This window comes from Mesocricetus auratus, unplaced genomic scaffold (genome assembly GCF_017639785.1).
Source record: "Mesocricetus auratus isolate SY011 unplaced genomic scaffold, BCM_Maur_2.0 Super-Scaffold_15014, whole genome shotgun sequence".
Lineage (NCBI taxonomy): Eukaryota > Metazoa > Chordata > Mammalia > Rodentia > Cricetidae > Mesocricetus > Mesocricetus auratus.
The window spans coordinates 25205078-25226386 of record NW_024429186.1 but is presented as its reverse complement, the minus strand read 5'-3'; the positions used below and the strand labels follow the sequence as shown (position 1 = coordinate 25226386).

At 37.6% G+C, this 21309-nt stretch overlaps 1 pseudogene; it reads right to left on the bottom strand.

The window, feature by feature from the left end:
* Window positions 1-765: 765 nt before the first annotated feature.
* LOC121139634 lies at window positions 766-919 on the bottom strand (annotated as a pseudogene).
* Between the last annotated feature and the right edge of the window lie 20390 nt (window positions 920-21309).

Below are 21309 nucleotides of genomic sequence, written 5' to 3'. Positions count from 1 at the left end.
TGATCAGTGATCTGGGCAGGCTCTCCTATGCTTCTGAAGCTCCCTAATTCATTTGCCAAGAATATTTAATATTCTCGCTAAGGACTGTTTCCCAGTTGCAACATGGAATGACAAAAGTAACAGGAGGACCAGTATCCATGCTCTCAGATCTAATTAGCAGTAATTACCTGGGACTTAACTGTGAGAATCAAGTACTCAGGAGCACTTTAGTGCTCCATGGACAGTGAAACTCACGTCCAATAGGTTGCTCCACAGTGTTGGTAAATCCCTGACTTCCCACTTAGTCATCAGACCACAAGTTGTTTTTTTGTTGTTGTTTGCTTGATTGGTTGGTTGGCTGGTTTTGGTGGTATGTTCAATGGCAAGAAAGGAAAGCTACACCATATAACAGAACTCTTATGGGAGGTTTATTGGGAGTGGGGAAAGGAGAAGAGTGAAAAGCCAGTTGGAGCGGAGACTAGGGCCTTGAGAGAGGCAGGCAGACTAGAGGAAGAAAGTAAGTGTGAGAAAAGAAGAGGTAAGAGAGGAAAGGAGACAAAGAGGGGAGTAAGAGGCAAGAGAAGAGTTACAAGGTGCAATCTCTGCCCAGCAGGCACTTTTAATGGGAGCACATGTGGCATAGTTGATGGTGGAAAGAAACCTAGGGACAGGTGATGATGATTTGGCAGCAGAGTCAGGCTGCATGCTGCTGTTTCAGGAACTAACACTGGAATTTATAATAAAGGAAGCAGAGCCAGAGGTATAAGATCCCACATCTTTTTTTCCAGGGGAGAGCAGTTCCTTACTACCACAAAATATGCAGTCGAGTTTCCAGTATTCGGGGAAATCGTAGGGATCAGCACAAGCCATGACAATGGATAAGTCTTACCCTGGGAAACCCACCTTCTTGATCATGGTATCTCCCCTTCCAGGTAAGTATTGTTTTGTTTTGTTTGTTTGTTTGTCTGTTTGTTTTGTTTTGTTTGATTGTTTTTGTTTTTTATTGGAGAGAGTTCCCTTAATGAAAAGGGGACATGTACCCTAATAGGCTTCATAGCTAGCAGGAACTGAGTGGGAAAACAAGAAAGAAGAAAAGAAGGAGGGCATACATAAGGTACCTCCTTCTGTCTAATCAATTGGTGGAAGAAGTTGCAAGTTGATAAGGTGGCATTTGAGTTGATTACCTAAGGCAGTACTGGGGACAGATCCGACTGCAAAGGTGGACAAGTTGTGAAGCCCTTGGGTCCAATAACTGATGGGGAACGTCCTGTGAATATGTCAATAAAGTACTTTTGGCCAATAGGAAGCAAGATAGGTGGGACTAGGAGTCCAGGAGGACTCTGGGTAGGAGAAACAGGAGTCAAGATGTAACCGCTATAGGGATAAGAAGCCCAGAAACTTCTCCGGTAAGAGAAATACTTAGATTAACAATTATGGGGTAAATACTTAAGTCAGAGCTAGCCAGTAAGAAACAAACAAGGCCAACAGCTTCATAATTAATATAGGCTCCTGTGTGTTTACTTGGGACTGATGCGGCTCTGGAACCAGGCTGGCGGGAAGGCTTCTCTTTACAAATAACAAGTGCAGAGATCTGAGGTCCTTGAAGAGGCATCCCAGTTGGGATTTGGAGGTATGGTTAATGACACAGTTCCCCTGAGTGAGGCCGAGAAGTATAATTAAATAACCTGCTATCCCTAGTGTCCCAGAAATTCAGAAAGTATTGAATCGTTTAAGCATAGGCTGTTCAATGTGTCATCATGCAAAGAACAGAAGCCAAGGGCTCAGACTCCAAGAGAGACAATGGTTGCCTGGACTTAATGGAGCCAAAAGACAAGAAACCACATGTGAGAGAGTAGGCCTCACTCATGGGAACTGGTGAGAGTTAAGTATCAGTGAAGTGGCCAACTGAAATGTTGAAGATCATGGTTGGGGATTTCTCTGCCTTCAAGAACAACAGAGGAGTGCTGGATAATCAATGATGATTCCCTTATATAAATGGAAGCTTTTATACTGACCAGGAGAAGGGAAACTTGCCAATTGTTGTTGGTGTTGTGTGGAGGGCCCAACCATCAGTTAGGTGAATAGTGAGCCTGGAGTAGGTAGACTGGGAACAGGATCCCAGATTGTCTCAGTGGATGAGAGTGACTCCTAGGGAACCCTGCCTGAGCCTCAAGACATCAATGTTGTTTTTTATAGTACCATGCTGCACAAAACAACCAACCAACCAAGCAAGCACACAAACAAACAAACAAAACATCTAACAGTAGTCCAACATCTAGAGTCAGAGTGTGAGGCTCATGGCCATCACAAACTTTAACACATGCACAGTTTCTTGCTACCAGGAAATTTCAATATATTCATGTCCAACCTCTTCCTGTCTAGAACTGCCTCCTTGGGGCAGAGCTGTCACCTTGGGGCTGTGTCAAATTAACCTTCATGACCCATGACTTATTATATTTTCTTGTTTTCAGGCCCTGGGAATAAGCCATTAAACAGTAAGTTCTGTCTCATGATGCAATCACCTCCAAACAACTGAGGAATGGATCTCATTTTAATAGATGATCTATCATGTAGGAGATATGGATGTATCAACTGAATTCAAAGCCACTGAGATCTTGGAACTCAACCACTGTGTAGAAATTTCAGTCTTTTTTTTTTAACCAGGTCCATCTGGCTTTTTTTTTAATGAGGTTTGTGTTATCATTTACTCGAATATTTGTGTTTATTTAAACTAATCTTAATAAGGAGAACCTATTTTTAATAAATACATCCATTTTCTAAGACAATATGATCTCTTCTTATAGCATAGGGCTTGAGTTCATATATGTGAACTAAATGCTGTACATATATAGATAAAATATTATTCATGTACACCTCATGAATTTAAAATCTATGAAAAATCAAAATGAAAATGTTTAGGAAAAATAAGTAATTTATTGACACAGCAAGTTGGAAATATATAGTTTCAGTACCATGATACACTTGCTTTGATTTACTCTAGTTAGAAACCTCATACTTTTAGTTAAGAATTTACATTCTTGGTTGATTTTTAAAGCCTATGTAGTCATTGAAATCCCTACATTGTTATATTTTTCTGTTACTCTGTGCAATAATGCGTTTATATTTTTTTTGATGCATGGTTTTGTTTGTGCTCACGTGTATGCATATGTATGTAGGTGTGGAGATCCCAAAACAATGTCAAGCAAGTACCACACCTAGGGTGCTCTGCGTATATTTGTGTTTTGAGACAGTATTTGTTATACAAGAGTGTGAACCTGAATTAGTACTCCCAGTACTTATATAAAAATCTGGGTACAGTTATACTTCAAGGTAAACCCAGAATTGGGGGGCAGGAACCATGTTGGATCCCAAATGCTCCATGAGCAGCCAGCCTAGATGAAATGGTGGGATTCCTGTTCCTTGAACAATCCTTTCTTAAGAAAATGGTGAGGAGAGGGTTGAAGAAGATGCTGTAGCATGCAATACAGGCAGAGTGGTATATACTTGTAATTCCAGCATTTGGGAGCTGGAGGCAGGAGAATCATAAGTTCCTAGCCATCACTGGTTACAAAGTAAATTCAAGTTCTAAGCTACTTTGTGTAACTTGAGATTCTGTCTCAAAAGAAAAAAAGCCCAAGTTAAATCCATAAAGTGCTATATTCTTAGGTTTTGGTCAGGAAAAACAAGAAAGTGCAATGATTCACAGTAACTTATGAGTTTTTAAGCCACAAAAAGGATCTAGTACTCTTTTGTCATTTATGTCTCTTACATGATTAAGCCAGGGAAGTTGTGATGCAGGAACTATAGCTGAATGACAAACTCCATAAACCTAAGCTGTTTCTTTAAGGTGAGTATTGGGCAGAGCTTCAGTAGAAACCTGAAGGACTGGAACTGCATGGAGGACAAAACTTTTAAAGAAAGCAAGGACAACAGGACAGACACAGAGAGTAAATAATAGGAGCTTCTTGCATGCCTGTTCCCTCTAACCTACTTTGGGATTTTGATTGAATTCAGATCAACATCCTTTATGTGCATTCTCTGGCAAGGTTGCATGAAAATGAGTGAAAAACCTTTGAAAAATGAGCATTGCTTAATAATACTAGTAAAATGGCATAACCAAGAAATCTGGTGTCCTTGGAGTCAACATTATATACTCAGGTTCATCTTATCTTGCTGCATTCTACATATTCATAGTCCTTTAGGAACATTCTCGGCACTGACAGCTTAACTCATTACAGCAATGTGAGGCAGAGAGAAAACATAGTGCAAACATATATCTCAGGCTGGCTCTGTCAGTGAAGGACAAAGTAATAATGGGGACACTTCTCATTGAAGTTGGGGAATATTCACTCCTATGTTCCCAATTCTATCCTGAGTTACTTTGGCAAATACAGAATTTGATAGTTTTCATAGAAAAAACTCATATTTTTTATGAAACACATACGTATGAGTGAAAAAGAAGGGTGAAATAGTTAGGTAAAGACAAGGGGTAGTCATTTCCTAAAATGGATTTTTTTTCACTGTTCAAGTTTTATTTGGTGTTTTTGTTTGGTGACGGTACACAGCATAGACACAGGCTCATGGCTGATTGAAGCCTGTACACATTTGGCAGTGTGTCTTAGAGACAGTGGGACTATCACACTAACCAAGTCACTACTACACAAGTACCACTTAGCATCAGGGTAGAACTGTAGGAAGTGAGGTTTTCTCCAGGCTACCGTAACACAGGCACATCATTCTGGGTTCACCTCCTATGGGAGATTATGGTGAGAAATTTCCTGAAGACAGGCAGCTGAGCTGCAATACACAGCTCAAATTGTCTTCATTCATTTCAGGACGAGGTTCTGCTCCCTCTTTGCTTAGCATCCTCATACCCGTCATGAGCCTTGTTCTTTGTCTCTTCTGAAAGGACAGAAAAAGATCGGATAGATAACATATTACTTTTGTGAAGGAGCCACATCTGTTCGTTTTGAAACTCATATTTAATTATATTTTTGCATTCTTATATTAATATTTGCTGTTCCAAAGTTTTCAGTGTTTTTTTTATTTACATTAGAAACAAGCTAGCTTCCCATGTCAATCCCAGCTCCCTCTCCCTCCCCTCCTCCCCACTTCCCCCAACAGGTCCCCCAGGCCTCCAATCAATCCCCACTCTGTTCCCCAGGGAGAGTGAGGCCATCATTGGGGGATCTCCATAGTCTTTCATTTCATTCAGGGCAGGGCCTAAATATGGAATCATTTGAATTCGTTTTTCAGTTTTAAAAAAAGGTTATATCTGCTGTTGCACTTTCCCAGGGAAACTATTACCTAAAATGTTTGAGCATGATAAAAATTTGGGAGTCAGAAACTGACATGAAAATTTAATCAATCCAAGGTAAGCAGAAAGTCGATTGGCTGAGCCTCTTTTAACATTGTTTTCTGATTCACCAGGCCTGGAAATACCCCAGAAATTCTCTCATCCTGTCCTGGCAAACCTTCTAAGTTCTCCAAGAACTCTATGGCTGATTCCTGTCCTCTAATCACTGACTCTGTCCTTTATTTTACGTGACTTTATTGCCACTGTAGATTGGCTGTAGAAACAATTCTTCTACAACATCCCATAATAAAAGGCCTGAACTTATTGCTTCTTCATATTTGTTTTGTGTTCTTTAGAGTTGGTTTCTGAAAGCCAAATGGAATTCTCCTAAACTATGCAGAAGTTACAGATTTTTTTCTAACCATTTGAAATTCTGAAATCCAGTAATTTTTCATAACTATTATTTGGTGTACTATAAGATGCATTAATGTTCAGCATTTGGGTCTTTCAGGTGAATGATTACTATTGGATTATGTAAGCACTGTTTTAATTTTGTAACTTTAAAAATATGTTTTTATTTGGGTTAGAATCACATCCCTTTCTCTCTTTCTTTTCCTCCCTCCAGCCTTTCCCAGACACCCACCCTCTCTCTCCCATACCCTTCCACTCTCAAACTTTTATTTACTATATAATGTAGTTTAATATGATATAAAAATAAACATACATATCCATGTATTTCACAAATTTATAAAACTATAATCTATTAAGTCTGTCTTTGTTGATATATATATATATATATATATATATATATATATATAATTTCATGTTTTAGCACCATTCATTTGAAAACCTATAAAGGGCTCATCCCATGGAGAAGATAATTTTCTTTCTCTCATCAGTAATCAGATGCCTGTAGTTCAGTTATATGTCTGAGGGTGGGACTATGTGAAATGTGTCCTTTTCCACAATAATATTTCTATTGTTATTGGCCTTGTTCTGTTCTTATTTGTGCAATTATTTCTGGGAGAGACTTTCACAGCAGCTTTCCTGGCATTCTGGTTATCACAGTCTTTCTGGACCCTCCTTCCACTGCCCCCTAACACATATTCAGCAAGCCTTAGGTACAGGAGATACAATGTAGATGTGTCCACTGGGCCTGTATTTTCCATGATCTGGGATCTCTATGTTGTGTCCAACTGTGATTTTCTGTATGGCTTCCATTTGCTTGATGTAAAGAGAGTTTTTTTAAATAAAAAGACAAATGTCACATTGGAAATATAATCTGATCAAATGATACAAACCATTACATTGTAAAGTGTAGTTTACCGATTTCAATTCTGTTTGACTTATGAATTTTGCAAGTGGCTGGTCTTGAAAGAAAGTTCGATTTTCAATGATATTGATACACAATATATACATTTTATTATTTAACATATGCAAAATTCATAATTAAAAAGGACAATTATTTTTGTTATGAAAATCTCCCAATGTAGCTCCTGTCAATTTACAATAAAATTATCACACAGGTAGAGTCTAAATTATTCTCTCTTCACATATCAAGTGACAGTAGGACAGAATCCAGTGTCCTGTGCACAAGAAAACTCTTCCTGTTCTATAGATTTTGGAAATGTAAAAAGCCTGCCTAACAGATAAGTTGTCACAATGAACTCTCTGGCCATTTTCCACTCTAACGCATGGAGAATGCATTCTGGCTTTGCATAGGATCATAGCCTTCTTTTTGCACTGGGTATTCCTCATTTAGCTGAAAGATAAACCTAAGCTTTAGCATGGATAGGCATGTAAGCCATTTTTTAAGTTATTTTTATTTTATTATTTTAATTTTAAATAGCTTGCTTCACATGTCAATCCCAGTTCCCTCTCCCTCCCCTCCTCTAAACGCGCCCCCAGCCTCCCACCCTACCACCACTTTCTTCCACATAGGGGTTATCTAGAGTCTGTCATTTCACCCAGGGCAGGGTCCAGGCACCCCCTTAGAGTCCATGCTGAGAGAGCATCCCTCTTTGTTTTATGGACACACAAAGTCCGTTTGTATGCCAGGGCTAAACACTGATCCACTGCCCAGGGCCCCATAGGTTACCCAGGCCTCCTCAAAGACTCTCACACTCAGGGGGTAGGGATCAGTCCCATGATAGCCTCCCAGCTGTCGGTCTGGGGTCCAAGAGCTCTCCCCTGTTCAGATCAGCTGTCTCTGATGCTTTTTCCAGACCATTCTTTGACAATTTGCTCATCGTTCCTCTCTCTGTGTCACTGGGTTCAATGGGTTCAGTTCAGTGTTTAACTGTCAGTGTTTGCCTCTGCTTCCATCAGTCACCTGATGAAGGCTCCAGGATGGTTATAGACATCAAGTTCATTATCAAGAATGGGCATTCAAGGTGGTCTCTCCACTATTCCTTAGCTTACCAGTTGGTGTCATCCCTTTAGATCACTAGAGGTCTCACTGGTGCCTGATCTGTCTTCAAACCTATGATTCCTTCTTCCCCCTATTCTATCTCCCACTCAACCTTCCTGTTCCTCCATGACCTACTCTCTCTTCCTCTTCTCCCCCTCTCTTCTTCCCAGGTCCCACTCCGCCCCACCCCTCACTCTGTTACCAATTTGTTCAGATGATCTTGCCTCATTCCTCTTCTCTGTGGTACCATGCGTCTCCCTCTTAGGTTCTTTCCTGTTTCCCAGACTCTCTGTCAGTGGAATTGCAGACTGGCACTATCTTGATCCATGTCTAAAATCTATATGTGACTGAGTACATACCATGTTTGTCTTTTTATGACTGGGTTACCTCACTCAGGATGGTTTCTTCTAGTGCCATCCATTTACCTGTGAATTTCAAGATTCCACTGTTTTTTGCTGCTGAGTACTACTCCATTGTGTAAATGTACCAAATTTTCTCTATCCACTCTTCAGTTGATGGGCATCCAGGTTGCTTCCAGGTTCTGGCTATTACAAATAATGCTGCTATGAACATAGTGGAGCAAATGACCATGTTGTATGAATTTGCATCTTTTGGATATATGCCTAAGAGTGGAATTGCTGGGTCTTGTGGGAGATTGATTCCCATTTTTCTGAGGAATCTCCATATTGATTTCCAAAGTGGCTGTATGAGTTGGCACTCCCACAAGCAGTGGAGGAGTGTTCCCCTCTTTCCACGTCCTCTCCAGCTTTTTTTTATATTACTCCAAAGCTTTAAAGAAATTCCACACCTTGGTTTTAAGCTATACTAGAGATTTGTCTATTGACATTTTCCCAGGACCTCCACAATGGGACTTTCAGTGGATCTCTATGATACAGATGATTATATATGTTCTGTAGTGTTTAGCTTAATCTGCATCCATATGATGATAAAACAAACAACAACAACAAAAATAGGATTACAACCAAATGATATCTTGGTTATTCCTTGTCACCTAAACTGTCTATTTACAAAGTGTTTCACCAATGTCCTAGATCTCATAGAAGAACATGATACAACCACCCTATAGAAACATATGTGTGACTCTCTAAAGATAGTAAAATTTGTAAATAAGATTCATTCAAATCCCCTGAATTCACCTTCTGTTGGTTACCTGTTACAATTTGTAAGAGTTTCAAATAGTGGCATAAAGAAGTTAAGGCCATGTAAACAGAGACTAGATCAGAGAATGTTTTATCTTGTATACACAAATATGTAATGTTTTAGAATCTATGACATTACACAATAAAATCAGCCAACACAAAGGAAATCATTTCACTTTTAAGACTTTATATGCTATTGTTTCCATATGAACACCTGGAATACATAATGTAACAAGAAAGGTAAAATATACACACCAATAAGCACAAGGCATTTATTCTTGAAATACTAGCTGCATCCCAGTCACAAGGAGTGATCCTTAATATACGCATCAGTCAAGGTCTTCTTGGGAAGACATATCAGATGAGTATGATGTAAATTGTTTTATTCGAAGGCTACTTATAGAAGTGTGATGGTTTGAAGGAACCACGCAATAATTTGAGGCAATATAGTCATGGGATTTGAAATAACAGGAAGTCATAAAAGATGGAAAGTACCACAAGGAGAATTCCAAGTATTTCAAGGGCTGGCCTCTGAAACTACATCTTGAGGAATGCAGGCCCTGATATTAACGTAACACTGAATCCACAATGCACTAGGGGCAAGCATACCCAACTACACTTATTCTCCATAATCTGATGATTAGTTAGTGCATAAAATTTGACAAACTCCACTGGAAACATAGCAAGGAAGACAGGCGCATTGACATCAAACAGAAAACAACCGCCACAAGAATGGAGAGGGTAATGGTAATAATGAGGTTGGAAGCCTTGAAGAATTAACAGTGTGTCAAAAGAAAAAACAACATAGATTCAGGACAGTTTTTTTCTTGGTTTCTTTTCCTCTTTTCAGATTTTTGTTTTCTTCCCTTTCCCTAGATTTTGCTCTACTATCCATGCTGCAACAGATTCAGGGAAAGATAATGAAGTACAGAGTGCCTGAAACATATTTAGCTTCCTTTTAAGTAAGCACACTTAAGGAATCCATGAGTATGACATAACATTTATAGCTCTCTCACTGCAGCCCATCAGGAGGCCAGTCGAATGAAATATACCCAAAGAAAGTGCCGTGAGTATAGTCTAATAAATCTTAGATTCACAGACAGTTGAAACAGGAAGACCTGCTGAGCTCTGATGCAGGAGAGTCTAAGCCACTGGATAAATTGTTCCAAGAAGAACTCATCCTTGGGAAAATATATTATCCTTCTGACAATAGCAAGGCCATTGTCCAAGGCAGTTATTGGCTGTGCAAATGCAAGTATCAAAAGTGAAATATACCAGGGGACTGAGGTAAAGAAATAGGTGTTCATATAAAACACAAAAAAATGGAAAGGCAGACATCTCTCCTCCCAGTCTGAATTGGGGTCAGCAAAATCCATGTCTAGATATACTTAAAAGATAACTACAGACACTTTCTACCATAGTAGTTTAATAATGTAAACTAGGGTAAATCAACCCGGATGTCAAAGCAAAGTGTATAGAAAACTATGACAAAATAGATAAATAAATCAAAATGTAAAAATAGCAAGATTACAAAGGAGTCAAAGAATAGAACATATTACAGTCTTAAAAAGCAATCATCCACTATGTTTTATTCAATGAACATCATTTTAAAGATCATCTAATAAAATGCTCTATACAATTGTGGTTCTCTTTTCTTCCCCCTACAGTAGACACACAGTGAATTATAAGTCATTGCAGTTTTCTGCCTGACTCAATCAAATAAAACCCCCAAACAAAACAAAACAAAACAACACCAACAACAAAAAATGTTCTTGTCTTAGAGGTGGGGGCAGAGGACTATTGAGGTGACAAGGAAAGTTTGTCTAGTGATTGAAATACATGCTTTATTCAGCTACTACCTTAGATTCTATACTTTGCCATTTTGAGGAACTGTTAACCTAATAAAATGAAAATGAAAACTTGGGTTAATCGTTGAATAGTTTCATACCTCTTTAAAAAATAAAAAGTTCACCGGGCGGTGGTTGTGCACACCTTTAATCCCAGCACTTGGGAGGCAGAGGCAGGCGGATCTCTGTGAGTTTGAGGCTGGGCTGGACCGACAGCCTCCAAAACAATACAGAGAAACCCTGTCTCATAAAGCCAAAGATAAATAAATAAATAAATGAATAAATAAATAAAGTTCACAAGGCAAGGTGTTTGGAGATACTGCTTTGTTAATTAGATATTTTATTTGTACTTTAAAAAATTTGTAAACTAGGCCTAATAAATGACTTACGTGTTTCATTTGAAACAAGAAGTTTATGGAACTTTCCAGACTAACAGACGGTGACAGTGAACTGTCATGAAGTCATTGTGTTCGTTGTTGCTATCTGTTTATTATCATGGTACTCATGGTAATCTCAATGACATATTCGTTACTGGTTCCTCACTTCTAAATCAGCACTGCAAAGTTATTGATTAAGATAATGATGTTCTAACAGATTTATTGAGTGGTAGTTAAAAGTTGCTACATCTGTGTATGGGGGTGTGTTCTGAGGATTAAACAGAGGGTTTTGTGCATGCTAGACCGTGTTCTACCACTGAATTGTATTATGAGTCCAGTTGATATTTTTAGTTACTGTTAGCTCCAGACCTGTCACGTTGTATGAAGTTCTCAAGGAATTAGTGAAACTATGTTTTAATAATAAAGAAGGGATATGTATCCATTGAGGCTATTTATAAAATATAAAAATAAAAAGACAATGGAGGCAGAGGCAGGCAGATCTCTGTGAGTTCAATACCAACCTGGTCTACAAGAGCTTGTTCCAGGACAGCCTTCAAAACCACAGAGAAACTCTGTCTCTAAAAATAAAGACAATAGGGATTTGATAACAATAATAGTATATCTATTAACATACATCTTTGATAACCTTTTTTTTCTAAATATTCTCTGAAATGGTATCCACATTCAGTAGAATGTGCCTTACATTCCACGTTAACATCTATTATTAACATTATCACATGTTAAAAGTATTGTGAAAGTTTATGTAATAATGATGTAATATGCTAGTGATGTAATTTATTGAATAATCTCATTTTTAGACATAAATTTTATTTTCTTGTTATTGCAAATAATACTATGTTGAGTATCAAAGGAGCAAAATCCACAGAGGAGATCTCTCATATTTTTTTAGGGGAATGTTATTGAAGAATGGTCTCAGGGCTTGCTGCTTACACATAATTTCATGAATTTGGTGCAGTGAACCAAGTCAATTTTCTGATAACTTACATAGGTTTATATTTCTAAACTCATCAGATATTTGTTGGATTCAATTACACATACATACTTTATTTATTTATTTTGTTTTCCTATTTTTCCTAATTACAGTTCCAAATAAATATACAATTATAAATTGTTATACTATATTGGATTTGAAACTAACAGACACATATTAAAGACACAAACAAAACTACCTAAGATATATGTGTGCATGTGTCTGCATGTATACATACATGCATAGTGAGCTCACGAAAAACATACAAATAAATCAAATGTATTACTATACTGTGTCCAAGATTTGGATCATCATTATTATGAGGGTAATACTTAACCATTTGGACTGATTTTAATCTATAGTGTAGTTGAATATTAAATTGAACTCTTTAGATTAGTACATATTTTCTTCATCAAAAAGGAGCAAACATTGACACATCAGAAGAGAAATGTAAAGTATTGAGCATAACTGGATCAGTCAGAATACAGAATGACAAAGTGCAAAATCACTTACATAAGTTTTTTTCAGTAGCTATCAAGACAATAATGAGTTTGTATTCTTTAATTCAGTAGTCTGTCTTCTATGCTCTCACACTGAATAACTTCAGAATATACACAAGGGGCATGTTTAAGGATAGATAATGTAATACAAGAGATAAATGAAATGTTATATTATGGCATTCCCACACTTGTAAATTATAGCACTGTGTTACATTTAAATCTGATGGTATTTGCTAAATAATGATGTTGAGAGATGATATACCTTTTTGCAAGTACAATATTGGTTTTTGGTATAAGTCTGTATACTATATCAAAACGAATGTAAATGAATTGATGAAACAGTCTGCAATTATGAGAGAACAAAATGAATGAGAAAATTTGCCTTTGGCTCTTTGACATCTACCTAAGTGGAAATAAACTTCAAGTGAACTGTCATATATGATCAATACTGGATGGTGTGGATATGGATATTTCTTGATGTAGTCTTTCTACATATTTGAATATTTGTGTGTGTTTGTGTTTGTGTTTGTGTGTCTGTGTGTGTGTGTGTTTGTGTGTGTGTGCAGGCTACCTGCGTGGTCTATGTCAGAGTATGTGCATATGGAGACCAGAGGTTGTCTTATTTCACTACTCTCCAAAAATTTTGAAAAAGAGTCTTTCACTAAACTTGGACATCACCAATTAGGTTGTTCTGACTGACCAACAAGCTCCAGAAACTTGCCTGCCTCATTCATTATCTTCCAGTTTCTGATGCACCTTCACTCATATGGACAAACTCAGACAGAGATAAAATCATGTACATATAATTAAAAATAAATTTTCAGACAGAGACCTAACTCTCCAGCACTGGAAAATCTGTAATAACCTGTGCGCTATCCAAAATAAACACCATGAACTTGGTCATAGACTCAACTTTCTTGTCTGTGCACTTACTGACTACCCACCACCATGTGAACATCATGAAAGCATAGGTCACATCATTTCTTTCTTTCTTTCAACTTAAATAAGCCAGAAGATTGCAAACCTGTCTACACTATAACTAATACACAATGTGTGGGATGAGTGCATGATTATCCAGATGCATAGCAGATCAACTTCCAGAGACACTTTCTTTTTGATTATTCTCAGAGCCATAGCACCTAATCAAAGTCTTACTGACTTCCAAATCTGCAAGAAGCTTTGTTCCCCTTGTTCTCCAATATATATTCGAATAATGAAATGCAGAATTCGAGTGGCCTGTTTTGTTTTCTCCTTCCAGTTGAAATAATGTTTGTATGGCTTATGATGCATATTTCTAAATTATATCTCTCTCAAACTGATAATTGTTTTTGATTCTTGCTTGCTGAAATGAAATAAAATTTCATTTCACAGGTCAACCTTTCCAATGCCTGTGACATATAAATCACTCTATCTAGTTCGTCTTCAGTTTCCTAATACTTTTTCTTCCTTTTCTGTAAATGTGCCTAATTGGATTATACCCCAGCAAAGTGTAACAATAACAATACCTCTTTCTATTCTTTTTTCTTTTGAAAATTGTATTATGTGCACCAAATCTTCTTCCTTTATTCCTACTCACTCCTCCAAATCTTCCAGATATGATAATCTCTTTAACTCTACTCTCAAAAATCTATAGACATGACTTAACATTAATACATTGTCATAAGATTCACTGCTTTATGCTAAATACTTATATAGAATCATATTGATTTCAATTCCCACCCTCACCATTCTAAACTATCTCTGGTGACCAAAACTCTGAATGTGTATCTGCAGGCTGAAAGCCCAGGTGCTCCTGTCTGTACAGTCTTCCTCAATTCTGTCAATAAGGCAATTCTGTGAACTGAAAAGGGCATGATAAGAAAGAAACATAGCTTTTCCAGTAGGTAGCACACTAATGCTCTTTTTTTGGCTTAGGTGGTCTTCTCAGAATTGCTGCTAAAAACTGGAATGTCCATTCTTGTTTCAAGGACTCGGGCTATCTACTAGAAAATCACTTTTAAGAATAATAATCTCTGTTTTGAACTCTTTGCTGAGGAGAGACACCTTAGTGAACCCTCTTTTTACCTCATGGAATTTTATGGACAGACACATCTTATATTCACAGTTGTCATCTCTCCAGAATTTTTTTTACACATTCTTGTTAATTTTCATGTCTACTCGAATTACCTTCTTGATTTTAGATCATTCAGGGAATCCTGTTTTCATTCCATTTCCTTATCTCTATGGCATCCCTTTTCTCCACTCCCCACCCTTCCACTTAGTAATAAAGCACTCACATGGCAATCTGCTCAGTTTCATTCTCTTCTTACTATCTGTGCATTTGACTACTTTTTCCATGTCATTCCATGACCTGGTGGTTTAAATTAAATTTCCCCAAAATTATTACTTTAGGCCGTTTTCTTCTCTGAATATAGATACTATTTTTTAAATTTTGTTCTAAGAAGCCTTCATAGGCTATGAAGTTTTAATTTCTCTGCCAGACTTTCTTAACTGCTCCTAGGCTTGGTCTCTTAATTATTGATCTTGACATCTCATTTATTCTGGTTTCATACCACGTGTCTCCTAACTTTACCCTGTAGACACCTCTTACTTTTGTTCATTTTATCTTGTCAGTCCATCTTGGTTCTCTCTTGTCCTTAATATTTCCAACTCACTTCACCTTGTTACTGGTTGTGCTAACTAGTTTCATTGTCTCCTATCATTTGTTCTCAAAAAATCGCTTCTGACCACATGACTGCTATCCTCAATTTTTTTACAAAGCAACATGGCAATGTAAAATATGAATTTTGTGTTCTATGCCTGGAATTTGATGCTATATAGTAATTTATTTTCATTGTATCTTTAAATAACATGTTATTTAGCATCTCTGTAAGATTTATCACTTACACTCATATATTTGAGCAGTGTAATAAGAAATAACACATTTTTCCTTAGTCCTGAGTGATGATCTCTTTCACATTTATTTAAGTGTAGAGGCAGTCACTGTCACCAGACTTGCACAGAATGAGCCTATAATGGGTTGGGTAGGGAGTCAGAGACCCCACCACTTCCTGAAAGGACTATTCATGGTCAATGGTTGTTGAGGGTGTTGTCATTTTCTTCAGTAGCATAGATACTGAAAAGCTGCACTTGTTCCAGTATATGCCCTCCTATGCATCCTTAGGCAAGCTATTTTAATTTAACTTAATGGGTCTCAGCCAAAAGTGTAGGAAAGAAACTTATAGAGAAGAAAGGTTCTAACAGACAAATATGGGAAAGAGAAAAAGCAATGGTAGGTGAAAATTACTGGAATGGATCACATAGATTCATAAATATATCAAATACTTACAAAACTTCAAATTTACTTTCTACATAAAAGTACCTTAGCACACACTCAACCATAATATGAATTCCTTGCATGTTAGCAAGAGTCCAGGTGCAATCTCCTCCTATCCCTTTGGAGTACCTATTTTTCATGTGTTTACACATGTGTTTTCTTGCCTATTCTCCTTAATAGTGTGTAAGAATCCAAAGCTGAGAACTAATTTGTTTCAGCTTTCCCCTTCAGTCCCCGAAACAATTCTAAGGAAATTTTGATACCCTGAAATAAAGGCTAGATCAAGTTCCACAAAACTCTATTCAACAATCAGAATATAGTTGCACAGCTTACTCCTTTCCTCTTGTGACTGACTCCTTTCAGTTGCTTAGAAATTTAAAGTAGCCACCTTTCTTGATGTTGCTACGTGCTACTGCCAAAGCTTAGAAAATTATTTCTTAAGATATAAGAGAAACTAGTTCTTCTTCCAGGTTTTCTTCAAATGTTGTTAGCCTACAAAGCCTGCCTCAATTATATAATTAAATTATTTGTACTAGTACTATCATTGTTGATCTTCTTAATTCTGATATTATACATATTAAATTATGTCAGATATTTTGTTTATGTATAGTGTTTATATTGCATTGTATGCCCCATATCACTGAAAAATAATTTCCTTATAGATCTGATATCTTCCCCGCTTGGTGATTCCAAGCCATTAATACAAGTAAAGCTCAAATGAGTTGATACAGTGTGATAATTTGAAAAAAACCCTGTCAATTTTCAAGTTATTATCAGGGGTTTGGGTGAGTAGTGTGGCATTACAATTATACCGGGGAATGATAAAGCCATTATTGGTTTCTCTTGCCACATTAATTTCTGGTTCTCACAGACACAGACTCCCTTCTGTAATTGTAGTTGCTGCTCCCACTTGCCTTTGCGTCTCTTGAGAGAACTAGAAACAGGGAGCTGACTTTTCAGAATTCTGATAAAAAATGCATTGCTCCATGGTTGAGTGCACTTAATTTTCTTATATATTAGAAGGTAATGCTTGCATCCCACATGAAGGCAAAGCCATATGCCAGGAAGTCATATATCTTTGGATGAAGTTATCCAGAATCACAAGCTAGTTCGCATTAAGGAAGCTGAGTTATCAAACTCTACTAATGAAAATATATTGAATATATTTTAAAACAAAATATTAAAGTTATGTCTTCACTATGAAAGCCTCTGTCATAGTGACAGTTTTAATGCTAATTAAAATCAGGCACAACCTTATATATAGTTTATAATTGTTATTAATGATGATTGTTAATTAGTAAATGTACTTCATACTCAAGTTTATAATTTCTATATCTGGATATAGAATCTATGTTGTATGTTTGAAAGATGAAGAGACAAAGCTTTATTTATTTCCACAATAGAAAATTTAAGAGATTCTTTGTGGCAAGAAATCTGGTATGAATAGAATAGTAGAGAGAAAGAAAACAATAGAGGATGAAGACCCAGACTCTATGGGCAATACAAGTGGCACACAGATCCATCAGTGATGGAGACCCTCCTATCGCCTCCCATGTGTGATACTGGGGACCATTCCTCTAATACACGTATTTTGGAAACACCACAGATAGAAACTATAACATTCCTATCCTATATTAACTTTTCTTCACGTTCCTATTTTATCTGTCTGCTACCCCATTTTCTATTTATTTAACAAAATGCCAATGTGTCTCTGGGCAAACCTAGGTATATGTTTCCATGTGCATGCATAGAAGGACTGAGGTAGTGGTTAAGTTGAAGTCATGTAGGGTTTAGGTATTTAGACAGAGATTAATATAATTGTGAAAATATTTGTACTAAAAGCTTCTTAATTTCTCCCGGGATTCTTTTCTTTTCATTCTATCTTTAAGTGTTAATCTGAGGTTTTTTCACTATGGTGGTTGTATTGGATTTTTAATGACACAATAAATTGCCTGAGAAACAATTTAAGGAAGAAAATAATTATTTTGACTCATGGCTTCAGATGTGTGCATCCATAGTTATCAGGCTTCATATCCTTGGGACTGAGATGAGGCACAACATCATAGTCGAGGTGTCCTGATGAAATATTTCTACAAATCCCACAGTGGCTGAAAAGCTTAGAGAAGATGGAAGCCAACACAAAATCTTCCCTTCTGAGATGTGACCAGCTTCCTCCAAGCAGGCTCCAGCACTTAGCTCCAACCTGCCAAAATGCTGTCAATTCATGAATACATTATGGATTAATCCACTGACCAGGCCATTTCCAAACTTTTCAATGGGGCTAAGTCTTTAATACAAAACCTTTGATAGAAGCATTCTCATCAAAGGTGAATACTGAATGGGTGATCCAGTGTTTAAGTGTGATCTGGAAAAACAACTTATTTCAATTTCTGATATCTTGTTGGGTCAAAATTTTTTCATAGGAAGGATGTAGTTGGCATGACAAAAATAAATTGCTTTATTCTTTGTAATTTAAATTGTTTTACAACAGTCTTAGATTCCATTTTTCTAGAAGTAACCACAGATTTTAAGGACATTTCTATCCTAGATAACAGAGAAGTACAAGAGAGATGAGGGGACAAGAGTCCCTAATAATGTGCTGTCACTGTTAACGTGTTTCTACTAGCAGAAGCAAAGAAGGTTCTGGAGTTGCTTCCTAAGTCCTGAATACTAGGCTGTCTGTGTCATGGATACGAATGGCCATATGCAGACAAGCAAAAGGCAAAAGACTACTCTCCGCTTTAGCTCAGAACTTTTCTTACCCTGGGCAAGAGGGCACTGAAAATATCTGTAGATATATTGTCTCAATTATCTCAAATAAGACTGTTTCATAGTGTTCATTTTTCTGCAAATGGTGTTAGGAAGAAATAAAAAAACTAGAAACAGGAAATACAGGGACAGTGAACAAATGCAAACATGCCCTCAGTCAGAAAAGATTCCTATTAGACTTTTTGATTAAAGATGTAATAAGCAGGTGATGAAATCCACATATTGGAGAATTCTCTGATCTATGACCAACAGTTCGTAGGGCTGGAGGGCACGTATTTATGAAGTAATATACCAAAGCATTGCTAGGTGTCCCCTTGTTGACTAGAGGGAGCAGTATTCTCGTTGCTGCACTGCAGCACTTTAAAGAGTGTGGATCTGGAGCCAGTGAGATGGCTAGGAGTAAGGTGTGGCCTGGGTTGCCTGAGCTTGGTCCTCCTGTTCCCCAAGTGGCAGGAGAGAAATCACTCTGGAGCTATTATCCACATGTTGACTTTCAAGGGGATAGTCGACTTTTTACATCCTCATATGCACACAAGCACACACACATGTGTGCACACATGGACACACACTGAGTTTTATGGATGTGAATATAACTAAACAGCTAGTGTATCCAAGGCTCAGAGAACAATGCACAAGGGAGTACTGAAGGATTGCAAATTCAGGTAATAAGCCAGTTGCCTGTGAGATTGTATTTCCTAGTAAAGTCAGAAACTATACCCATAGAGTATCACCAACATGGCTGCCTACACATGAGCTGAACAAGGACAACAGACATGCTGAAGGGAATGGGGGAAAGACTCATAGGCGTTACATCTACACAAGGTCCAACATGCAAAGAAGGAATGCTGAGAATAGGCAATATAATCTCTCCAGGTAAGAGAATGCATGAATTAACTATCCAGCAACACATAAGCAGCCCTGAAAGCATACATACCACAGTAATACTATAAAAACTGAAGAGGTTATAGTATTTAGAAATATATGTATATTCAGATATATATGCTTATATAATATATATGTAATATGTAGGAATATTACATATTCCTAAATATATTCCTAAATATAAATACATATAATATATATGTATAATGAGGATGTAAATAAATATATATGGATTTGTATACACATATATAATATTTAGGAACACACATATGCATATATAAATACATATACACGTGCATGCAATAATTATTAATGAAAATAGAGACCATAAAACCTAAATAGCAAGGAGATCTATGGGAGGGTTTGGAGGCAGGAAAGCAATGGAGAGATGATGAAGTAATATCATAATTACAAAATATAAAAAATAAAAACTAAAATAAATGAAGTGTCTGAACTATTTTCTGACTTTTTCTTATTTTCTCATTTGCATATTCTCTAAAATAAAACATTTCCTCTAGGATCAAAAATTAGAGTTTAGAAATGAAAAAAATATCAGGATTGAATTTTACATGTTCAGATAACCAGGTGGGTTTAATTACCCAGATATCCATGAGAAGATAAAAACTTTAAGAATTTGATATGTAAGGATTATAGAAAGACACGTAAAGAGTATCCTCAATAACATAATTGGCGCATGTAGATTTTTTTTTTCTTTTTGGTTTTTACGAGACAGGGTTTCTCTGTATTGATTTGGAGGCTATCGGTCCAGCCTGGCCTCGAACTCTCAGAGATCTGCCTGCCTCTGCCTCCCGAGTGCTGGGATTAAAGGCATGCGCCACCATTGCCCGGCTTGGTGCATGTAGATTTAAAATCTAAAATGATGGCTTGAATGAAATAACCATGATAGAATTATATTTCAAAATACAGTGAATCTGGATATGGTGGTACTGACTACAATGTACGTAGAAAAAGTTAATCTAAAAATTAGCTCATAGAAATTATCAGAATGAAATAATAATTGAAATAAGACAGTTGGAGACTGCCTTGGGGCTCTGACAGCCTGGGCAGGACAAGGAGACCCACATGCAGTCCCGAGGCAGTCCATTCCAGGCTCTGATGAGAAAACACAGGCCTGCCCAGCACCTTGTGGCGCCGGGCAGATGAGCACTATTACAGTGATCAAATGTGTGGTGTAGTGTGGGAGAGAGAGGCATAATGTTTCATGTCCTGTGGAGAGAGGCATATCTAAAGAGCTGAAGGCGATGAGGAGTGGGATGAGGTGGGTGACTTGATTGCCAACAACGGCCATGGTGATGTCCAGGCCCATGTCTGGGTTCATGGCCCTGATTCAGCAGCCATCTGTGTTGATGTCTGCGTCTTCTGATACCAATGAAGGCCAAGAGAAAAGAACTGTACAGAGTTGTCCCCACCCCGTCACAGACAGCAACACTGTGGAGAACTGATCTGCCCCTCATTGACTGCTGCACTCAGAAGAGATGGTCATACACCTCACCTGGGTAGCACACTGGAACTGATCCTCTTCTCAGAGGCAAAGGACAGGTGGGCCTGAGGGCATAAGAATGACAAAGTAGGTCGCATCTGCCAGGTGGTGTGGGAAAGATGCATTCCATTGATCCACACTCCCTGCAGTTATGGGGGACCAGTCCCTCATTGGTTGCAGCGCTCAGGAGAACGAGCCCTGTGCCTCCCCTGGGCAGTGAGCCAGCCCTGACTACCTGAGAAGGTCATAGCTGGTACGGCCTCCCTCATCTGTGTGTAGTA